Source organism: Rhinoderma darwinii, chromosome 4 (genome assembly GCF_050947455.1).
Source record: "Rhinoderma darwinii isolate aRhiDar2 chromosome 4, aRhiDar2.hap1, whole genome shotgun sequence".
NCBI lineage: Eukaryota > Metazoa > Chordata > Amphibia > Anura > Rhinodermatidae > Rhinoderma > Rhinoderma darwinii.
The window spans coordinates 335,548,350-335,575,841 of NC_134690.1; the positions used below are offsets into that span (position 1 = coordinate 335,548,350).

Below are 27,492 nucleotides of genomic sequence, written 5' to 3' on the forward strand. Positions count from 1 at the left end.
GCCAACTTTCCTTAAGTTGATGAATTTTACAAATATGGGTCTCAAAGCAGTGTAGTCTTCTTAAGATGTTATCATTCAAAACATTCTTTCTATCTTCCCTACTTTCATTCCAGTCATTCTCGATAAGAGACACAATTGCACTGAAGCTTAACTTATAATAGTAATAATCAAGATCAGTACTACTCGGAAAAACCAATGCAGATAGTAATCTTTAAAGTGTATCTTCAGGAGCGTGAAAGCAGTGGCATAATGCATGCAGTAAATCTAGTAAAAATCTCTTGCCCACTCGTGAGAGGGCAATGTGTTTAGACCAATCAAATTCTACAATTAAAGTACCTACCCCTGTTTGCCGACTGCACTCTCAAATAGTACATCACAGATATACATTTCCTGGTTTTGTGAGGTGTGATGTCAGCTGTTGAATCGGTTCTGCAATGGTATTTCCATTCCCCCTCACCCACCACATGTCCCCATGCCTGTCTACTCCCAGCGTTCCACTGACCCCAAGTGTGAAGTGCCATGCTCCCCCTCACCACCACTGCCCGCACCTCTTTTCCCACCAACTCCATAACCCTCATTGCCATCCTGTTCAGCCCCCAAGTTTCCACTCCTGTCTCCTCCCAGCGTTCCACTGTGCCTAAGTGCCTGCCAGAGAACAACAGTGGATCTCTTCATAGTGAGGGACAACATAGGTGAAATTATGCCGCTGGGGTGGATGCCTCCTCTCCGAACAATATCAGTATTTTGAGTTTTTCCCAGAAGAATCACTTTAATGGTCCCCAAATGAAACATGAAACAAATAATAAGAAATGACTATTCAAGATTTTGAAAAGTTAAATTTTTTTGAAACAATATTGGGTACCTTGTCTAGTGTTGCATTCTTTCAAGTTATTCCATCAGGATTACCCTTTCTTAAAAGACATTGACAGAGGTTGGCCACACTTTTCCCTTGCAGTGACACGGCAGGTGAAATGTTGTACTCTAATGAATTGACAATCGTATAAAACATGGTCACGTCATTTCCTCCAGAGCAGACCTTCCTCTATAACATCCATTTGACCTTGTAAAGTGTTGACTTGATAGGACTGTTTTATTATCATATGAACCATACTGTACCTGATAATGATAGCAGCAAGTCTTGCTGGGTTAGAAGAAAAGTAGATTTTGCCTGTCCTTTCCAGTGAGAGATCTGCACATATGTCACCCAATGTGTCACCGATGGGGTTGGCATGTATAATAACAATCTAGTCAGCGGTCCCGTGCTGCGCTATGTTTTTAAGATGATTTTGTGTTTACAAATTGTCATTACAATGGAAAGTTATCAACATTCATTGACCTCACAAACAAAACTGAAAATGTTCACTATGCCAAAGTATCGGATTTGCAAGATTATGGCACTGTACAGGCAGCAGAATTTGCATATCTGATTTCAGTTGCTCAACTCACATGCAAGAATATCTTTATATATTAATATATATATAAAGCCATACTGTATCCAACCAGAGGGAAGGAAAGCTGGGGTGTGATGGAATGTGACTCACGTGGAAAGACTAGCACTATCCAAGTATTTTTACGTAGATACTTTGAGTTCTGGTCCAGCTATGTGTTCATGGGCTGTCAACTATTCAAAACATGATGTCATTCGGTAGAGATTATAAAGCTCCTGGGGAGACTGCCAGATGGACTTTGTGCATGTAGAATATGGTCAGAGCTTACTCTTTGCGCAAAGTGCTACACCATCCATTACAGGGCATCCATGACTATTTAAACCATCAATGTTTGGTTAGTGGCGTGGAAAGTTGATTTGTGTAAAGAAGTCCTAATAGGGAGTTGTATTATCAGAAATTCTCTAATACATTGCACGATCATAACCCAGCAGGATTCCTAGGGATGTTAAATGCCCTGAAGGCATCGTCACTATAGTGGTTCTCAAACTGTGGGGTGGCCCTCACTTGTGAAGTGCCCCCCAGCTGTTGGCGAGGCACAATTGAGGAGGCAGTTTTGACAGAAGTGATTATTTGCTGCAAAAGTGTTTCTCTGGAGGCAGCAATCTCAGGTTAAGGCCCCATGCACACGCAAAAACGGAGCCATTCACTTTCATTGAACGCTGACACCTTTCCGTATCACTACGGAAGGGTGTCCGTGGCGTGGAAATGTTCCGGGAATTATGGAACATGTCCGTGCTTTTGCATTTTGCGGGCCGTGCTCCCATACTTTGTATGGGAGCACGGCCCGAAAATGCGGCTGTCAGTCGGCGGCCGGCCGTGCCCGCAATCGCGGGCCGTGATTGCGGGCACGGTCGTGTGCATGGGGCCTTAGCAATATAACCGACCCGTTCTGCTTACTTTAATATTCTGTTCAGTTTAATAGGACATTTTTTAAATAAAATGAGGTTATCTTTAAACATTTTGCCATGGACTATGACCACTGGTGATGCCAAGACATCACAATGTTGTTGCTGGTGAGGCCCCAGTAAAAAAAAGATTGAGAAGCCGTAGTTTACAGTGGTCTGTATTCCTTAAAAGACAGGTTGTAATAATCTGTTGCCTCTTTTCTGCTGATGATACTTAAAAGCAGCAAGGAATATCCCTGTGAAAAATTAATCCGATCTTTGCAAATATCGATTATTTGTATTTTCTCATACATTTGATTAAATGTTATAATCTTTAACAATCAGTTCAACAAGACCTAAATCAGTTTTCATCGAATTAACAACGTTTTATCATTGTATCTATGGCCAGATGTAAGGAATTGCTCATTATGCAATTCCTTAACCCTTTCACGCCGCAGCCCTTTTTCAGATTTTCATTTTCGTTTTTTCCTCCCCACCTTCTAAAAGCCATAACGCCTTTATTTTTCCTTCGATATAGTACTATGAGGGCTTTATTTTTGCGGGACGAGTTGTAGTTTTTCGTAGCACCATTTAATTTGCCATATAATGTACTAGGAAACGGGAAAAAAATTATTTGTGGAATTGAAAATGAAAAAAAAACCACCAATTCCTCCATGGTTTTGTGCGCGCTATTTTTACGGAATTCACCGTGCAATTAAAAAAACATGTTAATTTTATTCTATGGGTCAACACGATTACGCTGATACCAAATATATATAGTTTTTTCTATATATTACTACTTTTACAAGTAAAAATCTAAGTGTGAAAAAGAAAATTTATTTTGTTTCGCCAAATTCCGAGAGCCGTAACTTTTTTATTTTTCCGTCGATTAAGTTGTATAAGGGCTTATTTTTTGCGGGATAAGCTGTAGTTTTTAATAATACCATTTTGGTGTACATGCGACAGTTTGATCACTTTTTATTTCATTTTTTGTGGGAGATTAGGTGAACAAAAAAAAAGAGATTCTGGCGTTTCAATTTTTTTTTTGTACGGCGTTCACCGTGTGGGTTAAATAATGACATATTGTGATAGTTCAGACTTTTACGGACGCGGCGATACCAATTATGTTTATTTATTTAATTTTTTACTATGCTCTAGGGGGAAAATGGGAAAAGGGGATTATTTTGAACTTTGAATTTTTTAATTTTTTTTTACACACAAAAAATATTTATTTAACTACTTTTTACTTTTTTTATTAGTCCCCCTAGGGGACTTCAACCAGCGATCATTAGATCGCTTGCACGATATACTGCAATACTAATGTATTGCAGTATATCGTGATTCTGACAGTCTCCTATGAAGCCCTGCCGGAGGCAGAGCTTCATAGGAGTACAAAGATGGCGGACCTGGGGGACTTCGAAAGGCCCCCAGGCAGCCGTGCCAACCAACGGCTCCCCCCGATCTCACCGCGGGGGCCCGTTGGGACGTTACAGGGGGTCGCCCCCCTGTTTTCAGTAATTTAAATGCCGCGATCTCTATTGAAAGCGGCATTTAACGGGTTAAACAAGCGGGATCGCGCTAAAACGGGATCCCGCTCGTAACCCGGAAGTGTCGGCTGTAACACACAGCCGACACACTCGCTCTATGGAGCGGACTCAGCCCGTGAGCCCGCTCCATATTCCCCCACCCGGCGTGCGCCGTATATATACGGCGGATGTCGGGAAGGGGTTAATATAACTTATAAAGTGGCTTCAAATTAGAGCTTCACTGTAAATCTGGGTTCACATGTTCAGGTAGCACTGTGGTTGTCTTACCATGGCTTTAATATTTAGGGTGGCACCAACATTTCAGAAAATTTGTAAGAAAATTTTAGAAAAATGCTGGTGACGGTGTATTTTTAACAGTAGCGTGCCCTAAGTTTAGAAAAAAATATCATTAATATGCTCACCTTTGATGTATCCCATAGAGAGGATCTATTTCTACACTCAACCTTGTTACAAAGCTCAGACCAGACCTGTCTCTGGCTGCAAGGCAACTGGCTGCAGCAAGAATCCTCCCCCAACTGGTCTGTCTACAATAGAAGACTCAGAATGCTACGCACCACCCATATAGAAACCCCACTCCCACAGCTGTTTGCCAGCCAAAAATTGAAAAAATCAACGAGGAAGTCAAGATTGTTTTCATGCAGAAAATCCTGCAGTATGTAGAAGTAAACTTGTTCTGTTAACTTGTAATATTCATTTTTAGATTTACTGTCCCTTTTAAAGAAGTAAAAAAAAAAAACATCAAGTCCTTCAACAGATGCAGAGCACTAACATATCTTCTCATAATATCAGAGGCTGAGCCCTCTTTTGGCTTAACAAGCATGGATCACAAAATCCTGAGCATAACTGTAAAGGATCTGCCAGGCACTGCTTCGGGGTTAACTCCCAGAATTAATCAGTCAACACCTGAGTGTACATCCCTGAGACAGACACCAGCTTCCTCCACTCAGGCTGGCAGGCTTAGGAGTGGGAGAGCCTATCGCAACCTGGCCAGACTCAGCTAGCTCCCGCCCTCGGTCTATTTAAGCCTGCTCTTCCTGTCCATCTGTGCTTGTGAATTTCTTTCCTTGAGGTTTCCTGGCCCAGCTACAGCTCCTGCTATTTTTGATCCTGCTCCATACAGACCACGGCTTACCGACTACTCTTCTGCTTTTCGCTTTGTACCTCGCACTCTCCTGGCTTGACTCGGCTCGTTCACTACTCTGTTGCTCACGGTGTTTCCGCGAGCAACTGCCCATTTCCCTTGCTTGTATTCCCTTGTTTGTTTGTCGTGTTTGTCATGCACTTACTGAGCGCAGGGACCGCCGCCCAGTTGTACCACGTCGCCTAGGGCGGGTCGTTGCAAGTAGGCAGGGACAGAGTGGCGGGTAGATTAGGGCTCACTTGTCCGTTTCCCTACCCCCCCCCACTATTACAATAACAAATAGTTAATGACAGATAATATGGCACAGCTATTTTAATTGACAATTAGACAACAGGTGCCAATTTTGTACTATACTAAAACAATATTGGTTTTTAAGTATGTGCACTGGCACCTGTTGTTTGAGATACCTAAAATAACATACTCATCCAAACTTCCTCTGATGTCACACACACTTCTGGCTTCTAAGAATTCAACATAACATAGTTCAATGATACATAAATAATAACATTCATTGCATTTTTATAAAATGTAAACCCTAAATTATAACCAAGGCCATCAGAAATTTCTGGAACTCTATAAAGTAAAATGGTCAGGGTCGCCTTCTATGTCTCCTTTCTAAGCAATTGGCATTAGAGTGTGAATGTTATATGGAAATTAGATTGCGATCTGTACCTATAATTTGAAATTAATTTAATGTTAACCCCATAACGACCAGCCTATTTTAGTCATTAATGACCAAGCTATTTTTTTACGTTTTTCCATCGTCGCATTCAAAGAGCTATAACTTTTTTATTTTTGCGTCGACATAGCTGTATAAGGACTTTTTTGCGGGGCAAGTTGTGTTTTTGTATAACACCATTTTGGGTAACATATAATTTATTGATTAACTTTTATTACGTTTTTTGCGGGGAATAGAAAAAAACCAGAAATTTCGCCACGCTTTTTTGCATCCTAAATTTACGGCATTTACCGTGTGGTATAAATAACATAATAACTTTATTTGGTGGGTCGTTACTATTGCGACGATAAAGAATGTATATAGTTTTTTTTATGTTTTACTACTTTTACACAGTAAAAACACTTTATTTTCAAATATATTTGTTTTTGTGTCGCCATATTTTAAGAGCCATAACATTTATTTTTCCACCGATGCAGCTGTATGAGGGCTTTTTTTTGCTAGACAACTTGAAGTTTTTATTGGTAACTCTTTGGAGTACATGCAACTTTTTATCACATTTTTTTGAAGGTAGGATGAGCAGAAAACAGCAATTCTGGCATAGTTTTTCATTTTATTTTGCCCGTCTGGTCCGATTGCTGAAAAAGGTAATGCTTGCTATGATAGAGGGGTGTCAGAGCACACAGTGCCTCACAGCTTGCTGCATTTCGGTCTGCTTGGCTGCAGAATGATCTGCATGCCCATGATGACACCTGTTTAACGCTGAGAGCGCTTACAATAGGCATGTGAGCATCAGAACTGGACCATTGAACAATGGAAGAAGGTGGCCTGGTCTACTGAATAATGTTTTCTTTTACATCATGTGGACGGCTGCATGCATGTGCTTCGCTTACCTGAGAAATAGATGTCACGAAGATGCACATATGGGACGAACACAAGCCTGCGGAGGAAGTGTGTTGATCTGGGCAATATGCTTCTGGGAAACCTTGGGTCCTGGCATTCATATGGATGTTACATTGACACGTGTTGCCTTCCTAAACATAGTTGCAGTCCAAGTACACCCCTTCGTGGCAACAGTATTCCCTGATGTCCCCTGCCATACTGCAAAAATTGTTCAGTAATGGATTGTGGAACATAACAAAGAGTTCAAAGTCTTGAGTTGGGCTCCAAATTCCAAGAACTCAATCCAATCGAGCATTTATGGGATGTGCTAGAAAAGCAAGTCCGACACACGGCGGCCCCACATCATGACTTAAAGAATCTGCTCGTAATTGCTTGGTGTTTGATACCAGAGAACACCTTCACAGGTCTTGTGGAGTGAATGCCTTAACGGGTCACAGCTGTTTTGCCGGTACAAGGGGGACCTATACAATTAGGCAGGTGGTTTTAATGTTATGGCCGATTGGTGAACTTACTGATTAAATTAGACACCATTCTCACCCCACCTTTACCTGGGTCCACCATCATGTCATATTGTCACTGCCGAGCGATGGCATTGCACCCACTGGCACGTAGCTAGCCGTAGCAGTGACAATTCTTCAATAGCGACATTATTACTGCAGCCAGCGTCAGGCTGCGGCAGGCAGGTGTCCATGGAGATAACATCATTGTGCTGCAATGACAGGACCAATTGTGCTCAATAAAATATGCCCAAATTTAAAATCGTGACACTGGAAAATAGCAGGTTATACATACTAATAAGTTAATTTGCACAGACCTACCCAGCCACCTATAACTTCCTTTTAGGAGTAATATCCACAAAGGAGATGAACCCCGACACTAGAGCCCTCTTGGTTCTAAACTATACGGGACACACTCTTAACCTGTTCTTAAGTATGAAAGTATCCTGCCTCTATGGTCAATGGCGGATCATCATAGGGCGTTTTGGATGGCCTCCCGGGGCCCGATGCTCCCGGGGGGCCCATGGCCGCCCCAAGTACAATGCATTTTTGCTGCGATTTTGCTGCGAATCGCGGCAAAAACCATGACAAAACGGCATGTCTACAGTTCTTGTTACATGATCGCAGCTCCTAGACCAGCAGCATGAGAGAAGACCGTGAGGTGAGCTGCGAGGTAAGTATAAGGGGATCATGGATTAGTTTAAGGGGTTTGGGGTCTGTGTTTAGGGGGTCTGTGTTTAGGTGGTCTGGGGTCTGTATTAGTTTAAAGGGTCTGTATTTAGGGGGTCTGTAGTAGTTTAAGGGGTCTGGTCTGGGGTCTGTATATTTAGGGAGTCTGGTCAGGGGCCTGTATTTAGGAGTCTGGTCTGGGGTCTGTATTTAGGAGGTCTGTGGTCTATATTAGTTTATGGGGTCTGTATTAAGGGGTGTTGTCTGGAGTATGTATTAGTTTAGGGAGTCAGGTCTGGGCTCATTATTAATTTAGGGGGTCAGGTCTGGGGGAATGTATTTAGGGGTCTGGTCTGGTATATGTATTAGGTTATGGGGTCTGTATTTAGGGGGCCTGGTCTAGGGTCTGTATTAGTTTAGGGGGTCAAGTCTGGGGTATATTAGTTTATGGGGTCTGTATTTAGGAGGACTGGTCTGGGGTCTATATTAGTTTAGGGGGTCTGGGGGACTGTATTAGTTTAGGGAATCAGGTCTGGGGTCTGTATTTAGGGGTCTGGTCTGAGGTCTGTATTTGTTTAGGGGGGTCTGGTCTGGGAACTGCAATAGTTTAGAAGGTTTGGGGTCTGTATATATTAGTCTGAGTAAAATGGGTTGTCCGGGCACATTGATAGGTCATCAGTATGAAAAACCAGACCGTGCCCAGACAACCCCTTTAATTTATGGTTCTGGGCCTTGGTGTCTGAATTTTTGTGTTTCTATAGAGGCTGGAAATGGCTGCAGAAGTGAGGAGCAAAGATGTCTCATCAGGAGAAGTCGCCATACCGGTCTGTGTCAGATGTAGAAGAAAAGAGAACGTCTCCCATAAGAGAAGACGTCACTTGTGAGTCACTGGATCTATATAGGATCTGTCCGCTCTCCTGACATGTCTGTTGTAAGAAATCCTTGTATGCCACATAAAGTCTTTGTGTACCCAGGACTAATAGACAAATGTGTGTTACCATTCCCATTGTCAAGAGGATGTGTCCCTACACAGTGTGATACAGTCAGTGATGGTTGGAGACTGTCAGTATGTAGGAACACAGCCCTTTGTCAAGGCTCTCACAGAAAGGTGGTGTTCACTATAGACACAGCAGAGCGGCGGTGGGGAAGGGGGGCCCAAGTTTGTGGAACAGCCCAGGGCCTATGGTCTACTTAATCCGCCACTGTTTATGGTTAACACATGATTCTTTAAAAAAATAGATGTTACTCTTAAATTCTTTTAAGAAAAACTCAAATGTGTAAACCGCAAAAAAAGAAACATGCATATCATTTATTTCAAAAACCCGAAGTGTAGAAGTGCTGGTGGTGTATCCTGAGATCCAGGCATGGTCGCTGTTTTGCCAATAAATATAAAAAGAATCCAGACTCCCTAATGAATAATTGGTTTACTGTATATTTGCATTTTTTTTATAGCAGAGTTCATTCTTAACACACTTATCAACCACAAACCTATGCACAAGAAGGCCATCGTTCGAAAACTTCCACAATTTATAGCCTATTTATCTACTAGATAACAATATTAAACCATAAAATTGGGAATTTAATCCCTTGTTATGGGAATGTGCTCATGAACATTGCTCCTTATGTAGTCATAATGCTTACAAACAGCTCATTGTCTTCTGGTCATAAAAAGGTTAATTACTTCCTGACATTAAATGTACATATATAATGTGGAAAGATACTTGAATCATCTTTAACTGGCTACATCATGAAGAGTCTCTGAAGTGATTCTGATTTCCCATAATACAATTTCCACACTTTATTCCACCTATAATTTCTCCTAATGCCTATGTTCCCTTAATTCACATGTAATTTGATCTACGTAAATAAGAAGAACATTTAGGCGTTACCTTACCTGGAACCTAAAAAGAACTATTAAAATAATTCAAATTAATATAAATAAATTTATTGCTAACGGATACCGGGCAATGCTTAAATGCTTATTTCTGTAGGGGATTTTGTAGGGTCAAGGAATCAGTAAACGGTGAGAGTCTACAGAGCTACATTTTGATAGAAAGGAAATAAAATTAACAGTGACCACCAGATCTCCAGTATAAAGAAATTACTAAACAGTGAATACATTTTAAGTTTTGTGTATTAAGTGTGAGTTTTATTTCTCCTTGAAATACAAGCTCAACTGCAATCGATCATTATAGCAGCCGCCAGACTAATCTAGCCTTTCCAGTAACATTGCTTCTTTCTGACACTCACTTCACTGGTTACCCATTTGCTTCAGAATTCAGTTCAAGCCCCTACGGGTTTGTTCACACGTAGCATAAATACTGCTGATTTTCCGCAACTTATTTAATTGCGGAAAATCCTCAGTGTTATACAGTATCATTGAATTCAATGGGAAGGTGAAACCCACAACAAATTGCAAATGTTGCATTTTTTTGGCGGTGGAATCGCAACAAAAAAAAACAAAAAAAACCTTATACTTACCAAATCTCTCTACTTCTCAGTCCAGGCCAGCCTCCTGGGATGAAGTTTTATCCCCTGTGACTACTGCAGCAAATCACAGGCTGCTGCGGTCACATGGGCTGCAGCATCACCCTAGGAGTCTGAACTGCACGGGGGGACGCGTCGCCATGACTATGGCCCTGGGTAAGTATACGTTTTTGGTTTTTTTTACAGCTGTTTTTACTGCTGCTTTCCACAATTTGTTGCAGTTTATCATCCAGAATTCCTTGCGGGTTCTAGGGCGGATACGCTGGGTACTTTTATGCAGCATATCCACCCTGTGTGCACATGGCCTAACCCTTCAACTCAAGGCTCTCAATAATGCTGCACCTATTCGTCCTCTCAATACACATTTGCACCTCAAGCTATAATTAGGCGTCACAGCATACAATCTATTTATAATCAGAACTTAAAGGGGTTGTCCAGGATTAAAAAAACATGACTGCTTTCTTCATCTGTCCATGGGCTGTGTCTGGTATTGCAATCTTGAACAACCCCTTTAATAGAAGGAATATATTTCGGACCAAACTTAATACACTTCAAAACCTCTATAACTGTCACTTAGAAATATGAATGAAGAAGAAAAGACCTACTTTACGTCTCATATTCACTCTTGCTTTTGGTAAGCAGACATGTTTGTATACATTATACTTTGTGTTCTTTTTCCTTCATTCTAGAATGTCACACAATATAGAAAAAATAAAAAAATAAATAACAAGAATTCAGATCAGCTGAATTGCTCTTCCTTTGATTTTCCAGGGGCATCACTGCAGTTGTATTGGCGGAAAAACGTGTAACTGCATTAAAGTGAAAGCACTTGGCTTTAAAATATTTTTCCTTATTATTTATTATATTGTTTGACACGTAATTCAACTCTATTAAAAGAACCTGACCGGAGATGACCGTCATGTCGGCTAAATTCAATAATGCATTAGTAGATCCAGAGTACTTAGAGTTGAGTTAGATGGAGAACATTCCTTCTGAACCTCTTATATTATCTTTGGATCTAATATATTTAAACCATATAATTTCTATACGTGTAAACCAGGGCCAAGCAGATAATTATATTTCTCCTTCAGCTTTTAGACATAAAATGCTTGTTTCTTGACAGCACACTTGTAGATGTAATGAACATTTAGACTATGCATACTGGGAGAGAGGAAAAGGCACATGTACAGAATTGCGCACACCCAAAATAATAAGAAAGGGATCCGAAAAAACAGGAATGAAAAGACCAAACTTTAATATACACTACATACAAAATATAAAAGTATTAATAAAAACAGAAAGAATCAGCAAACCTGTAAAATTGAAACAGGAAGCAAACCACAGACAGAAATCTCAAATTAGGATTCCAAATGGGACAATATGAGCCAATATCAAAAGAATACAATACAATAGCCGTATAAATGTATTATGTGCAACTAGTAAACCTGGAAGGTAACAACATGCTGAACCAAACAAGAATACAAAGTGCAAGATAATATCTATGCCAAAATAAGGGGAAACTGCAGTCAGACAAATATGGAAAAAAATATAGATATATATGTATTAGCTTGGTGAACTGATCTGCAATAGGTGGGTACAGCACTGACCACTCGTCGTCACAAGCAGTACGGTCCTAGGCACAAACAGCAGATGCTATTGGATCTAAAGAGAAATGATCATGATAGAGAAAATTGATACATGACCCAAATAGGCTGTGGAATAAGGACAGACGGACGTTTTTGAAATAATCAGTGAAACTTGCAGTTTTTATACCATAAATGAAGCTTTCTCTGCTTGTCATGAGGGTATGTATTGTTTAGCTGCCTTCTGATTAAATTATTTTCTTTAGAGACTTTTACTATAATAGCACGTGCAGCTTTTCCGCAATATAAAAGCAACCTGGTAGATATCTACAAGATAAGGTCAAACATACTTCCATAGGATCAAGCATGTTGAAGTCTGTACTCTACAGTATGATATCAGAACCTGCTTTAACTTGAACATATTTTACTTTGTAAAGAGCAATAGATTTGAAGGCTTTTAAGAAACGATAGTCAACTTTTACATTAAGGTAATGAAGGGACAGGGAAGCTCAGAAAATTCTTTCAAAATTCATATTTTTATTTTTTTTAAATATGCGTTGCGTATTGCAATAACTAGGATAGTGATTATTGCATTCATGAAGGAGTAGTTGTACTTTTGGACAGCATTTACCATTTTATTGTAGCATAAAAGACAAAGGCACTTTGTAATATATTGTTATTAGCAGGGCCGGCCTTAGGATAGATGGCGCCCCGTTCAAAATTTTCTTTCGGCGCCCCACCCCATCATAAAAAAATGCCCCATAAAAAAGTATAATGCCTCCACACAGTACAATGCCCCTTTTAGTGTCCCCAACACAGTATAATGTCCCCTAAGTACCCTCACACAGTATATTGCCCACAACACAGCATAATTCCCCTTTAGCGCCCCCACACAGTATAATGCCCCCATAACTGCCCCATACAGTATTATTATAATAATAATATTTAATAATATAAAATATTATAACCCCTTTAAGGACACAGTATTTTGACCTCTAAGTGTGCCCACACAATATAATGCCCCCTAAGTGCCACACACCATATATTATCCCTTGTTGGGCCCACTACATGGTATAATGTCCCCTTAGTGTCCCCCACACAGTATAATGCCCCCTTAGTGGCCCCTTCACACTATAATGTCCCCCCACTCCCCTGGGTGCCACACACAGCCCACCTTGTAGATAGTTCCCCCTGTAGATTGTGCCATACAGCCATCCTGTACATTCTGCCATACAGCCCAACTGTAGTGCTATACAGTAACCCACCTCTCCCTTGTAGATAGTGCCATACAGCCCCCACTTCCCCCTTGTAGACAGTGCCCATCACCTTCCCCTTGTGGAAAGTTCCATGCAGCCCCCACCTCCCCCTTGTAGATGGTGCCACCCACCTCCCCCTTGTAGATAGTGCTATACAGCCCCCCACCTCCCCCTTGTAGAACGTGCCATACAGCCTCCCACCTTCCCCTTTGTAGACAATGACATACAGCCCCCACCTCCCCCTTGCGGACAGCACCATACAGCCCCCCACCTCCCCATGTAGACAGCACCATACAGCCCTCACCTTTCCCTTGTAGACAGCGCCAAACAGCCCCCACCCCCTTGTAGATAGCGCCCCCTTAACAAATAAAACAAAAACTTTTTACTCACCTAGGTCTACAACGCCGATGGGATCCTTGCGTAGGCCGCCGTGATTCACTGACATGATCACGCGGGCCTGCGCAGGGATCCTGTCCCTGCGCCTGATAAGCTGCAGGCAGAGTGGCCTGTAGCCCAGTAAAAGGCAGAGCAGGGAGACAACTCCCTGCTCTGCTATAGTGTTCAATAGTATCTGCGTCCTAAGGATACAGATACTATTGAATGTGGTGTCACTACCGCTGTAGTAGCCATGGCGGCAGCAAGCGGTGCCAGCAGAAATGGGAGCGCCTGGGCTGGCAGGCGGCACGGGTCCCCTCATGATGTGGGCCCGGTAGGAGCCGCTATGGATGCTACAGCGTTAGTTACGCCGAGAGCAGAGAAGGAGCGCCCGGGCCTGACGAGTCTGCAGCTGCCTTTCCACCTGGGCGCTCCTTCTCTGCTCTCGGCGTAACTAGCTCTTCAGATATACAAGCAGCAGAAGGGAACCAGTGCAGCACCCCCTTCCACCTGATGGAGTTATGCATCCTGTGCGATGGCAGAGATCGCACACCCAAAGGCCGGCCCTGGTTATTAGCCATTTCTAATCTCAGCACTTCCTTTTCTAGAGCTGGTGAAACAGTCAGTTCACATGGACTTTTTGACTGATGTTTATACCATTTTATGCCTTTTTACATTTTGATAAATGACTTAAGAGATCCATGTACTCTTTAATGCATGTACTGATGAACAATTTAGTTTTAATATTTAACTGATAAATTATATGTTATCAATAATATTTTAGAAAGGTTTGTGAATATCTGTGCTTTTGGCAATGTTGAACATTTGGTGGGTGACCTAAGGGTACAATTGTCAATAGTAGCAGTCCTCTTCTTTTATCAGTTAGCATTTTAATAGGATTTTGTTGGTACTCATTCAACTATCATACATATTCAACTATATCCTAGAAAGGTCCATTACCATAGTCAAACACACATATACTAAACCTGTGTATAGATTTCTCCAGACATTGCCTAGTATTGTAGATTTGTAAATTAGGCTATGATGTCAATACATACTATGCAATATTTGACTGCCCTCAACTAGGTGAAGTGTATAGGTAGTAGTAGTTTGCTCAAAATAAAACTTAATATATGCATAAGAGATGTACCACTGTATGCTAAACGTATCTCTTAGTCTATGTTTGCATCTGCGGCCGGGGGTCCAAACAGCAACTCCATCAGCAGTTCCATCGCTTTTGACATGCAGCACTATTTTTGCCATCAAAAGGACAGAGACCTTGAGAGAACCCTGACGGACCCAATTATAAGTCAATAGGGTCTGTTTGGCGCTGTTTGAATCAGTTGTGCAACAAATTCGACACAATGTTATGGCTTCCATTATGAATGTAAGCTACAAGGCAGATGTGAACAAGACCATCATTTTTTTTATATTGCCAATATTAGTCATCCATAATAAACATGCAACAATGCATTGGTCAATGTTACTATCGATAGACTCAAAGCAAACAAGGAATGGTGTAACCAACTGTAACTTACTTACCTTGCCATGATTCAGCGCCATGTTTTCCTGCCGGCAGCTGCCACAATAAATGTATAATCAGGGTTGGCAGCGTTGTCGGGTAGCGACTCCATAGAGCGCATGGCCTTCCATCCAGTCTGAGTGCTAGGCACCTTCTTGTTGTTAGTTTCCCTACCTGGTTTCACTATTACTTTAGTTAGTATCTATCTGTGACTTTTTATCCCTGACTATTACTTTCAGATTATCCTCTATACTGCATACCTGACTATGCTACATCAACGTTGCCAAACTCTCAGTTTTCGGACTATCCTCCTGAACGGTACCATGTACCCAACTCTACTATATCACCGAGTTTATAAATAATACTATGGGAGAAAATGCAATAAATTATATAGACGTATTATTAATATTAAATGGCATGAGTCAAGAAACTTATTTCATGACAATAAAGTTACATAGTGATTCATTGTTCTAGTGTCAGTCGACTCCGCTATTGATTTAGTCATTAAAACGGAAACCTGCCGGAATGGTGACGAACGGAAACCATTATCACTGTTTCCGTCAACATTGATATCAAGGGTGACGGAAACGGAAGCTGTGGTTTCAGTTTGACTTTCCGTTGCGGGGTTCACCCGACGGATATCTCCGACAGAACCGCGGAACGGAAAGCCAACGCTGATATGAACAGGCCCGCAGTCTTGTGTGAATGAATGTAAAGTTCAGCATGACAGCACATTGGGAGACAGGGAGACACCACTATCTGTATATTATTAAGTAAGCAGAGTTTTGTACTGCGCCCCATCACAAGGTGACCCCCACGTTACACATACATTTAAGTGCACAGATGGTGGACTGTTAGTATACAATGCCTCTAGCTGTTAAAGTTTAGGTACATAGCGAAGGAGTGGACTATAATGTAATAAAAATCACTGGCGTTTTTCTGCTCTGTATTGACCACAAAATGATAAAAAATAATTCATTACTTTTTAAAGCCATGAGATTCTTGATCTATGAGGGAGATGAATTAATTGACTTGAGATATGCTCTAAACTACTTCCAGCAATAAAAAATAAAAACATAAAAGTATCACACAACAAAGTAACTTTTCTGTGCCTTCCTGGAACATATCCAACTCATTTCCGTAGTCGGGTGCTCATTACATTTCCAGGGCTGTAATTAGCATTAATTATTCATTCTAACCCCAAAGTAATTTTGTGCATTGTCAGCTGCCGTACAGAGTATTTTTCTTCGCAGATGACAAACTAAGTGTTCATTCACCTACATTTCCTACATAACTCCTTTAGTCAGCCTGTGAATGTTATTTTTGTATTTAGGTTTAAAGCCTTAAAGAGGCTCTGTCACCAGATTTTCAAACCCCTATCTCCTATTGCAGCAGATCGGCGCTGCAATGTGGATAACAGTAACGTTTGTTTTTTTCAAAAACGAGCATTTTTGGCCAAGTTATGACCATTTTTATATTTATGCAAATGAGCCTTTCTTATGTACAACTGGGCGTGTTTAAAGTTATGTCCAACTGGGCGTGTATTGTGTTCGTTACATCTGGGCGTTTTTACTTGTTTTACTAGCTGGGCGTTGTGAATAGAAGTGTATGATGCTGACGAATCAGCATCATCCACTTCTCTTCGTTACCACCCAGCTTCTGGCTGTTCACAGACACACAGCGTGTTCTCGCTCATCCGACGCGATGAAGTTCCTGTGGGAGGAAGTGAGTGACGTCACAGCGTGATCTCGCGAGGACACGCTGTGTGTCTGTGCACTGCCAGAAGCTGGGTGTTAACGAAGAGAAGTGGATGATGCTGATTCGTCAGCATCATACACTTCTATTCATAACGCCCAGCTAGTAAAACAAGTAAAAACGCCCAGATGTAACGAACACAATACACGCCCAGTTGGACATAACTTTAAACACACCCAGTTGTACATAAGAAAGGCTCATTTGCATAAATATAAAAATGGTCATAACTTGGCCAAAAATTCTCGTTTTTGAAAAAAAACAAACGTTCCTGTTATCTACATATATTTCAGTCCCCCGTTCTCCTTATCGCTGCCAGCGATCACACATGTATCCCCTATCCTGGGGATAGGGGATACATGTCTATTGTAGGACACACTACAGGTCGCATTTTTTTGGGAGGGGGGCTGTATGGCGTTCCCTACAGGGGGGGGGCTGTATGGCATTCCCTACAGGGGGGGCTGTATGGCGTTCTCTACAGGGGGGGCTGTATGGCGTTCTCTACAGGGGGGGGCTCTATGGCGTTCGCGCCATACAGCCCCCTCTGTAGAGAACGCCATACAGCCCCCTGTAGAGAACGCCATATAGCCCCCCTGTAGAGAATGCCATACAGCCCCCCCTGTAGGGAAAGCCATACAGCCCCCCCCTGTAGGGAACACCATACAGCCCCCCCCCTGTAGGGAACGCCATACAGCCCCCTCTGTAGATAACGCCATACAGCCCCCCTGTAGATAACGCCATACAGCCCCCACTGTAGATAACGCCATACAGAGTCTCCCCTGTAGATAACGCCATACAGCCCCCCATGTAGATAACGCCATACAGCCCCCATGTAGATAACGCCATACAGCCCCCCTGTAGATAATGCCATGGGCCAATATATTTATTTTGCCTTACTAGAAATATGTACAGCATGGATCCATAATACAGCAGTGTGTATTAGAATTAATACTTTTGAAATGCCATTTCAAGAGCACTGAGTTATAGGAATATACAACCAGCACCAAAGGAGTTCAGAAATGACAAGTGCTATTTGGTATTCACCAAAATTCACCAGTTAAATGGAACTCTAACCGCACTTATTCCTGAAAGAGTTTGTGCTGCTTAGCAAAGAACGTGCCCCTTTCAGTGTCTGTCGAAGTTTTCTGTTTACTCAGGATTTCAAAACACAGATTATATATGTGTGTATATATATATATATATATATATATATATATATATATATATATATACAGGGGCGTAACTAGGAAAGACTGGGCCCCATAGCAAACTTTTGACTGGGGCCCACCTACCCTGGGTGTCACACAACCCCCCCCTTGTAGATAACGCCATACAACCTCCCTTTTAGATAACGCCATACAGCCCCACTGTAGATAACGCCATACAGCCCCCACTGTAGATAACGCCATACAGCCCCCTCTGTAGATAACGCCATACAGCCCCCCTGTATATAACGCCATACAGCCCCAACTGTAGATAACGCCATACAGCCCCCCCTGTATATAACGCCATACAGCCCCCACTGTAGATAACGCCATACAGCCCCCTTTGTAGATAACGCCAGGGGGGCTGTATGGCATTATCTACAGAGGGGGCTGTATGGCCTTCTCTACAGAGGGGGCTGTATGGTGTTATCTACAAAGGGGGCTGTATGGCGTTATCTACAGTTGGGGCTGTATGGCGTTATATACAGGGGGGCTGTATGGCGTTATCTACAGAGGGGGCTGTATGGCGTTATCTACAGAGGGGGCTGTATGGCGTTATCTACAGAGGGGGCTGTATGGCGTTATCTACAGTGGGGGCTGTATGGCGTTATCTACAGTGGGGCTGTATGGCGTTATCTAAAAGGGGGGTTGTATGGCGTTATCTACAAGGGGGGGGGTTGTGTGACACCCAGGGTAGGTGGGGCCCCAGTCAAAAGTTTGCTATGGGGCCCAGTCTTTCCTAGTTACGCCCCTGTATATATATATATATATATATATATATATATATATATATATATATATACACACATATATAATCTGTGTTTTGAAATCCTGAGTAAACAGAAAACTTCGACAGACACTGAAAGGGGCACGTTCTTTGCTAAGCAGCACAAACTCTTTCAGGAATAAGTGCGGTTAGAGTTCCATTTAACTGGTGAATTTTGGTGAATACCAAATAGCACTTGTCATTTCTGAACTCCTTTGGTGCTGGTTGTATATTCCTATAACTCAGTGCTCTTGAAATGGCATTTCAAAAGTATTAATTCTAATACACACTGCTGTATTATGGATCCATGCTGTACATATTTCTAGTAAGGCAAAATAAATATATTGGCCCATACCTTCAAAAACATCTAATTTTTTTATGGAAATAAATCTGTGAAATGTTCCATAAAATAGTGTATTATGAAGTTATTTTCCTCTATTAGCAATGATTGGATATGGTTGCTTACGGAGGTACAAAACTGCGCTATACGGAGTGACTATGAATAATTAATGTGAGCCGTACAGGTTCTGTGCAGACATATTTGCTGTTTGCTTGATGCCTTATAGAAAACTCCAATAAGTGCTAAAAAGGACAGGCTTTTTAACAAGCACCACAGCCCCTTGATCTAGAAATAGGTGAGGTTGGCATTCCTCTTTAATGGTGAATTTACTCTTTATTGAAACCTATAATTGGGACAGGCCCCTTTACATTAGGACATCTTATGGTCGGTACATGCCATTGTATCCATCAAGAGATTCAACTTGATGGAAAATATTTAGATAATACTAACAAGAATATTTTGGGCACATCTCTTAAAAATCTTCTTCTTGCCCACTGGTTAGCGATTTATTGCGTCATTAAATGGGCACTATTGGGTAAAGTTGTATGAATATGGTAATATAAAATTAGTACTAGTATCATTAGTCTGTTCAGATGGGAAATATTTGCAACTGTTCAATTCTGTTATTTTAATATCTAAACTGTTTTTTTAATAGATATTTAGTTGATGTTGGAATGTGCTTACTATGGAGATCTATTGCTCACTCCTGTATAACAGTCTGCCAAAACACTGGCCACAATGGCCTAAAATGATTTAGCGGTCAATAGGAATGAAGACTATAACCGTGCATTTATGTATTCCATGATCAAAATATTTTAAAATGACCTAAAATACCATATAGTTAATGCTGTACATGGTGACACCATTCCAAGTATCAGACTATGTAGCTTTGTGGGTGACTGACAGCTATACAGAGGAGCAGCTGCTTAAAGGGGTCTAGTTATTTACTGAACTACCGATAAAACAATGATTTTCTAAGATCCAGGTTGCAAGAAAATCTGCCGAAGACCAATACTCAGAAAGTCTGTGGCTGATCAGTAATATCAGCAGCTTACTCTTTCATTCTACCTGTAAGTCCCTGCTTTACTATCTAAACATTACATCATTTGCTCTTTAAACTTGCCAATTAACCCACTCTGTAACCTTCACAAACCAACTGCAGGTGCTATGTCATGTGTAAATATTTGAGGCATGTTGTCCCAGACAGCAGTGATTGCCATAAAAGTGTTTGGCAAATAACAGCTGCCACTGACAGACATCTGCTGTTTAAACAACTGCAAATCGGTGACATAGGATAAGAGCCTTAAAAATAAGGCGGCCACCTATTGATCACTGCAGTATGCAAAGATCAAATGGAACTCATAGTTTTATGGCTGGATATGTTTGATTAATCAGGTCTGAACCATTTCTACAATTTTTGCTGCACAGTTACAGAGGTTGAAATAAGTCTATCAAATTCAACTTCCCTTAGACCTGGCAAACCCTTTGGGCAATTGTGGACTATTTTGCCTTATGGGGAGGAGGACTCTTCCTGGCTGTAAGTTCTCACTGGGGTAAAAACTCCATGCCTCGCTCATATAACTTTCGATTCCATTATTTTATAAATGTCTACTTATTTACTGAGTTATGATGTTGCTTTTGACATCACTATCTCTTATTTTAGGGAATTCCAAAGTTTGACTACTCTTACTTTCAAGAACCCTTTCTTATAGTGATGATAGAAACGTCTCTCCTCCCCACCCAAATTATGTCCCACTCTCCATTGTACAATTCTTGTAAAGAATACCTTTCAATTCATTGTATTGACCATGTATTAATTTAGATGCATTAATAAGATCTACTCCAAGCCTATGTAGCCTATTTTTGCCAACCTGTCTTTGTTTGAGCAACTTTACATTTATTTTATTATTTATTGAAATTAAGGCCTCATCCAGATATGCATATTGTACTTGTGTTTAACTATCCGTATTACTGGACTCCACAATGTTCTACTGAACTGAACTTAAAGCATCATAAGGATTCCTATGGTGTTATAAGTTTGGTTCAGTTCATCTGCGGGTAGTCTGGGTGTTGCATTCAAAACACAGACAGTTAAACACAGGAACAATATGCCTGCCTGAATGAAGCATAAGTGGCAATAGAACAAAGTGGAGATACAGCAATTGAGTGTAGCAGTATAGGAAAAAAAGGGGGATATTAGGTACGTGGGGTATGTGGTCGTAGCGGAGTAGCAGCTGGTCAAACGGAAAGTCTATGTGTAAAGGATTTGCCAGACACAGGTTCGCTTAGGACAGGTCGTTGCAAGTAGGCAGGGACTGAGTGGCGGGTAGATTAGGGCTCACCTGTCTGTCTCCCTACCCTGTCATTACACTATGATAGACACTAATGCGAGAGTACCTGGGTAGCTGGCTTGTACCTGGACTACCGGAAGCAGGCTTTTGCCGGACTATCTGAAGCAGGCTTGTACTGGATAACCGGACTTGAACACTGAAGTAGTCCCGGATACTCGACTTGACAGGGACACTGGACTTGAACACTGAAGTCGTCTCGGACACTCGACTTGACACTGGAATTGAACATTAAAGTCGTCTCGGAAACTTTACTTGACACGGACACTGAACTTCATCACTGATGTCATATCGGACACTTGACACGAACACTGGACACTTGACTTGCTACGGACACAAGACACTTGGCTTGACATGGACACTGGACTAGAATAGTGAAGTCATCTCGGACACTAGACTTGGCTTGGACACCGGACCCAGATACTGGATATGGGAATACAGAATACAGGATACAGCTAGGGAACCTTTGCATGCAAATACTGGGTAAGACACAACATTGCTCAGGCAATGAGGAATTTGGCAGAGTTCCTTCTAAAGTCCAGGGTGTGCTGGGATAGGTTGGGGTCAATATTCCTGGTGCACACGCTGGCCCTTTAAGAACAGGGGTGAGAGCACACGCGCACCCTGTGGGCACAGAGCAGTGGAGAGAGCAGAGTGTGCCGGTATCACAGAGCAGGGAGACACCAGTCCAGAGAACAACGAGGTTGGCGGCTGAGGGGGTGAGTGAGACCAGTGGCCGCCGGCGCTACAGAATGGATTGACAGTCTAGGCCTCAAAACTGCCCTTCAACAAAGGACTAATATCCAAACCCCAGGATTTACAAATGGGTCATGGTCTATACAATACCTCTGCATGAAATAGCAGACTTGTGGTGCTTTTATAGTTTTTAATAGTAGGAGTATACAGGTAATGACAAACCTCACATGGGTCTCTCGCACAATAGTGTATTACTGTGTAAAAGTTTTTGAAGAGAAAAAGGTATAATTGTATTGATCACTTCCATTGTCACTTGCCATTGCCATTACTATTTTATAATGTACCTAGTATAAAAAAAAATTCAGCTTGACAGTCTTTGAAGAAACTGGCACGAACATTGTTCTTTGATGAAGAGGATTGCCAAGATTGTTTAAACTAAACTTTAAAATACAATAAACCAGAACATTCACCTGGATAGCCTTGCCAAATATCTGCATGTAAACACATGCAGTAGACTATAAGGCTAGGACTACAGCAGCGACAGCATTACATTTATAACGCGGCAGTTTGATGTTTATCCACCAAGTGTTGGTTGCTACTTTTTAGTTATCCAGTCTAATCGGTGAACTTTGTTGTTTTACCCATGAGGCTTGACCTTATACACTGTAGTGGCTTAACTGCAGAAAGCAAAGTTGAGTAAAATACAATACACAATCTTTTGATTCCTAAACTTTACTAACAACTGCAATGTCCTTGACAGAGACACCGCAACTTATAACCTGCAACTAAGAAAGTCCTAATACAGATCAGAAAGCTGAGCCAGAAAATCTGAGCGTGAGTTACTGCAAGATTATATTATCATTTCTCTTTGTTAAACAATTTGAAAATAACAATAAAATATACATGTTAGTCTATGTTCACATCAAGTTTTTTGCAACCTATGTTTAACAGATAATCCTGGAAAACCATTAAACGTAGACTATGACTGACGCCTAACAGTGGAATCCGTCACTTATAGACCACAATGGTATCTGTTTACCAGATACGTCATGAACTCTCATGCCTCCTTTCATGACATATACGGGTTCGTCACAGGTATTCATAGCCCATAGACTATTATGGTATCCGTTTAACAAATACATTATAAAAAGCTATTGAAGCACTCATGGTGTATACGTTAAATGGATGTCTGTCTACCAAATTATTCCATGCCACAAGAAAAAAAAGGTATACGAACGGAGGCCAACAGGACACTCATTTGGATTCCTTCGGGCTAATGGTTCTATGGGCACGTCTAGGCTGGACGTAGGGAGCTTACTCAACATACAATCTAGACGTAGGGGAAAAAATGCGGTGTAAACGTGATGTGTACTGAGAACCTATGAAAACCATTGAATTACAATACGACTAATCATCATGCAGATCTGGTGGTCAATCTGCTTTGTATTCAGCCTTGGATTTCTGTAATGGATTTAAAAAAAAAATAAACATCGAATTCGGCTATGGAAAATGAATACTCATCTAACGTTTGAGCGTTTGCAATATGCCTTTATCCATGAATAGTTGCATATGTTTGCAGCAATGTCAGTTAATGCTTTGAACACAGCTATTAAAATATTTCAATGGTAATGAATTTTCAGATCAGACATATTGTAGAAATAAAAAAGTACACACTTGGGATAGAAAGAAAATTGTCTTTGCATGCCAAATGTCCATTGGCTCTGAGATAATGTCCAGCTGAGCTACATCTTGAAGCTTTTCAGAATGATTTACTGATGCTTCTGGATCAGCGTAAATCTTAATCCAGTGCTATCAAACCCAGGTATAAATCAAACAATGCACTGCTTATTACTAGCTTCACCTCTACAGTTAACTGAAATGCACACAACTAGATAATCCAGTTTTGATTCATATAGCACTTCTATAGAGAGAATATGAAGCCAGGGCCGGCCTTAGGTTGGATGGCGCCCTGTGTGGGAATCAATGTTGCTGCCCTCTCCCAACCAAATATGAACCACATATATAGACACGCACATACTGGAACATATACAGTACATACATAAAGGCAAATATTTAGATATACAGACACACACACAGGAACATAAATTCACAGACAGGAACATATACAAATACATAAAAGGCACAAATATACATAAAGACACATTCACATACAGACCCATATATACCCACACAGGCACATATACACACAGTGCAGATAATGCAGTAAATGTTACCTGCAGTCCTATGTAACACCACAGATAACAGAGTGATAACTCTCTGAGTGCAGGTATTGCAGTGGATGGATGTATGTATATATATATATATATATATATATATACACACACACACTTACACAGAGACATATATACACATGCAGACATACATATACACACACACATACTGGAACATATACACATACAAACACAGAGACATATGTACACAGACACATATACACACAGAGACACACATAGGCACTTACCATCCTTCCTTGCTGACAGGCTCACAGGCTTCTTGCAGGGATGGGCTGTGGGCGGAGCTTCCTCCTCTCCTCTGCCTCGGCTCTTGTTTCCTCCGTGTGTGTGCAGAGGACAGAGCAGAGGCAGAACCCAGTGATGCCTCCTACATTCTGGCAGGGTGCAGCGCCCTGTGCACTCTCAAGGCCGGCCCTGTCTGAAGCTTACGTTGAATTGCATATTGGATAAAGCAATCTGGGCCAAAGGTGTAATTTGAAACTCATGTTGCTCAATGCAAAATCTGATCTCCTAAGATCGAGTACAGAGAATTTTGGATCCCCTCAGGCTTCAGTGCCCAGGTTCCACCGCAATCTCTACACCCTTAGCCCCCTGGCAGATTAAATAACTTTGGCAACATAATTCTTACAATGAATAAGCTCTGCTTCTTTCTCATACCCGGGTAAGCACCGGGGCCCACTTGGCCGCCGGGTGCTGACGCTGCCGTCATGGCTCCTCCAGGAGTGGAATCCCCGGCCAGAGCATTGCAGACGCTCTTGACGGTGATTCCGCTCCTAGAGGGAGCTCCTGTCTAGGAGCGGAATCCCCCCAGAGCGCTGCTGACGCTCTGGCTGGGAATTCCACTTCTGGAGAAGCCCCTGACGGCACTGTGTTCTTCCCTCCTCCAGCTTATACATGTTTTTGGGGGAGTCTGAAGTCTAGGGTATGGATTAATTTTGGGGGTCCAATAACTGGGTTCTGATATTTGGGATCTAAATAATTTTTGGAGCCTGTAATCTCGGGTCTCAATTAATTTTGAAGACTGATGAAGGTGTCATATGCACTAATCGGGCATTAGTTTGGGGGATGTTTTGGGGGTGCGTGGCCTATACAAAGGGATGGGGCATGTGTCCATAAAAACCTTGCGCCATCAATGATTTTTGGCTCAGTGTTGACAGAGCGTTCCTACTGATGGCACATCATATGGCTACGTTGGACAAATGCGAACTACAGAGGTGATCTAAGAATTAAATAAAGAATACTCATAGAAATAACCTGAAACCTGCGAAAAACTATGTTAATCAAAGGAATAAATCAAATCTGCTCTGTTGACACGTAGAATTTATTGTAGTAACAATAGAAAAGAAGTAATTCTAGTTTATCCACTTAGCTGGGAAGGCAAATTTAATAATAAAAAAAAAACTATTATGAAGTAATGAATTGTGGCTAAAATGTTGGCAGAATACACAAACAGGTGTGAGATGTCTGTGGTATGCTAGCTATGCACTTAATTAACTTTTTTTTTTTTCTTTCTAAACTTTTCATTTTTAAATGAATAACAAACAAGACTGAAAGTCTAGTAAGACCACAGTTAGAACATCAACAGATTCATTAAAAGTCAAGATATGAGCAATACCTACATAGTTAACAGCACAAAAGAGTATATAGAGATTGCCAGGAGCTATTGACTCGTACATACCACACTCATATCATACATACACACCTGCCCCCCTCCAAAAAAAAGCTGGGTTGTCCAGCCAAGGAAACCAAATTTTCTCAAAGTTTTCCCGGCATTTACGATTCATATACATAATTGTGTGAAGCGGGAAATAAGAATGAAATAAGTTCAACCATTGAGTTAATGAGGGGGGGGGGGCGGTGTCTGTGGATTTCGATGCCATAATACCAATTTTCTGTGAACAAAATAGTAAGAACTGGAAAAAATATTCTTTCATAGGTTCCCTAAATCAGGGCTACCTGATTTGTCTTTACCAAAATGGAGTAAACTGGATGCAAGCAATATGAATAAGGATACCCATACTGTAATGGATCTGCCAGGCACTACGTCTGTGGAGACTCCCAGGGTTAATCAGTCGACACCTGAGGCCAGACCTCTTAGACTGACACCGGCTCCCACCAATCAGGGTGGCAGGCTCAGGAGTGGGAGAGCCTATCACGGCCTGGTCAGTCAGAGTTAGCTCCGCCCCCTGTCCATTTATACCTGCAGTTTTCTCTTCCTCATGGCTTGTTATTCTGTGATGGCAGGAAGGATTTGAAGGGAAAGTGAGCCCTAATCTACCCACCGCCCTGTCCCTGCCTACTTGCAACGACCCGCCCTAGGCGACGAGGTACAACTGGGCGGCGGTCCCTACGCTGTCTAAGTGCACAGGAAAACAAACAGGGAACACGCAAGGGAAGGGGCAGTAGCCACGGAACGCCACGAGGAAACGGAGCGGCGAACGAACAGTCAGGACCAGGACGAAGTGAGTAACCCGAGCGGGCACGGAGACAGAAGCAAGCCAGGGGCAAAGCAAAGCAAGACAAGGGGAACTGCAGCAAGGCAGAAGCACGGCAGAAGCAGGCTGGAGCAAGCAGCAGTGGGGCCAGGAATCCAAAAGAATAACAAGCAATGAGGAAGAGAAAACTGCAGGTATAAATGGACAGGGGGCGGAGCTAACTCTGACTGACCAGGCCGTGATAGGCTCTCCCACTCCTGAGCCTGCCACCCTGATTGGTGGGAGCCGGTGTCAGTCTAAGAGGTCTGGCCTCAGGTGTCGACTGATTAACCCTGGGAGTCTCCACAGACGTAGTGCCTGGCAGATCCATTACACATACATAAGGTATAGTGGCCGCGTGGTCGTAACATCCGTCTTACCGCAAATTGCAGTGGTGTTGCATTACGGTTTTGCAATGGTTTCAAAGTGATTCGCCTGAACTAGCCACACTGTCAAAATTGCTTTGCAAAACCACAGCAACTTGTGGTAAAACTGCATGCGGCACACTACTTGGCCACGGTTGTATTGGTTATGGGCACCCTAAGTTATCTTTGACTAGTAATTTTTTTTTTTTTTTTATATTTAATGAAAAGCATAATTAAATGACAATTTATACGTTTGTTTGTTTCCATGGATTTTGGGTTGTTTGCGCTTGATCATTAGGTGAATGA

General features: G+C 41.8%; 1 protein-coding gene and 1 long non-coding RNA gene across 2 annotated transcripts in view; one reads left to right on the forward strand and one right to left on the reverse strand.

The window, feature by feature from the left end:
• The window catches only part of AKAP12 (A-kinase anchoring protein 12), a 127,576-nt gene that overhangs the window by 49,840 nt on the left and 50,244 nt on the right, over nucleotides 1-27,492 (reverse strand). The gene's annotated exons all lie outside the window — the stretch shown is intronic.
• The window catches only part of LOC142759990 (uncharacterized), a 66,085-nt gene that overhangs the window by 35,738 nt on the left and 2,855 nt on the right, over nucleotides 1-27,492 (forward strand). The window contains exon 2 of the long non-coding RNA XR_012883225.1: nucleotides 22,856-22,929. This is a non-coding gene — a long non-coding RNA (uncharacterized LOC142759990). The remainder of the gene's footprint in view (nucleotides 1-22,855; nucleotides 22,930-27,492) is intronic.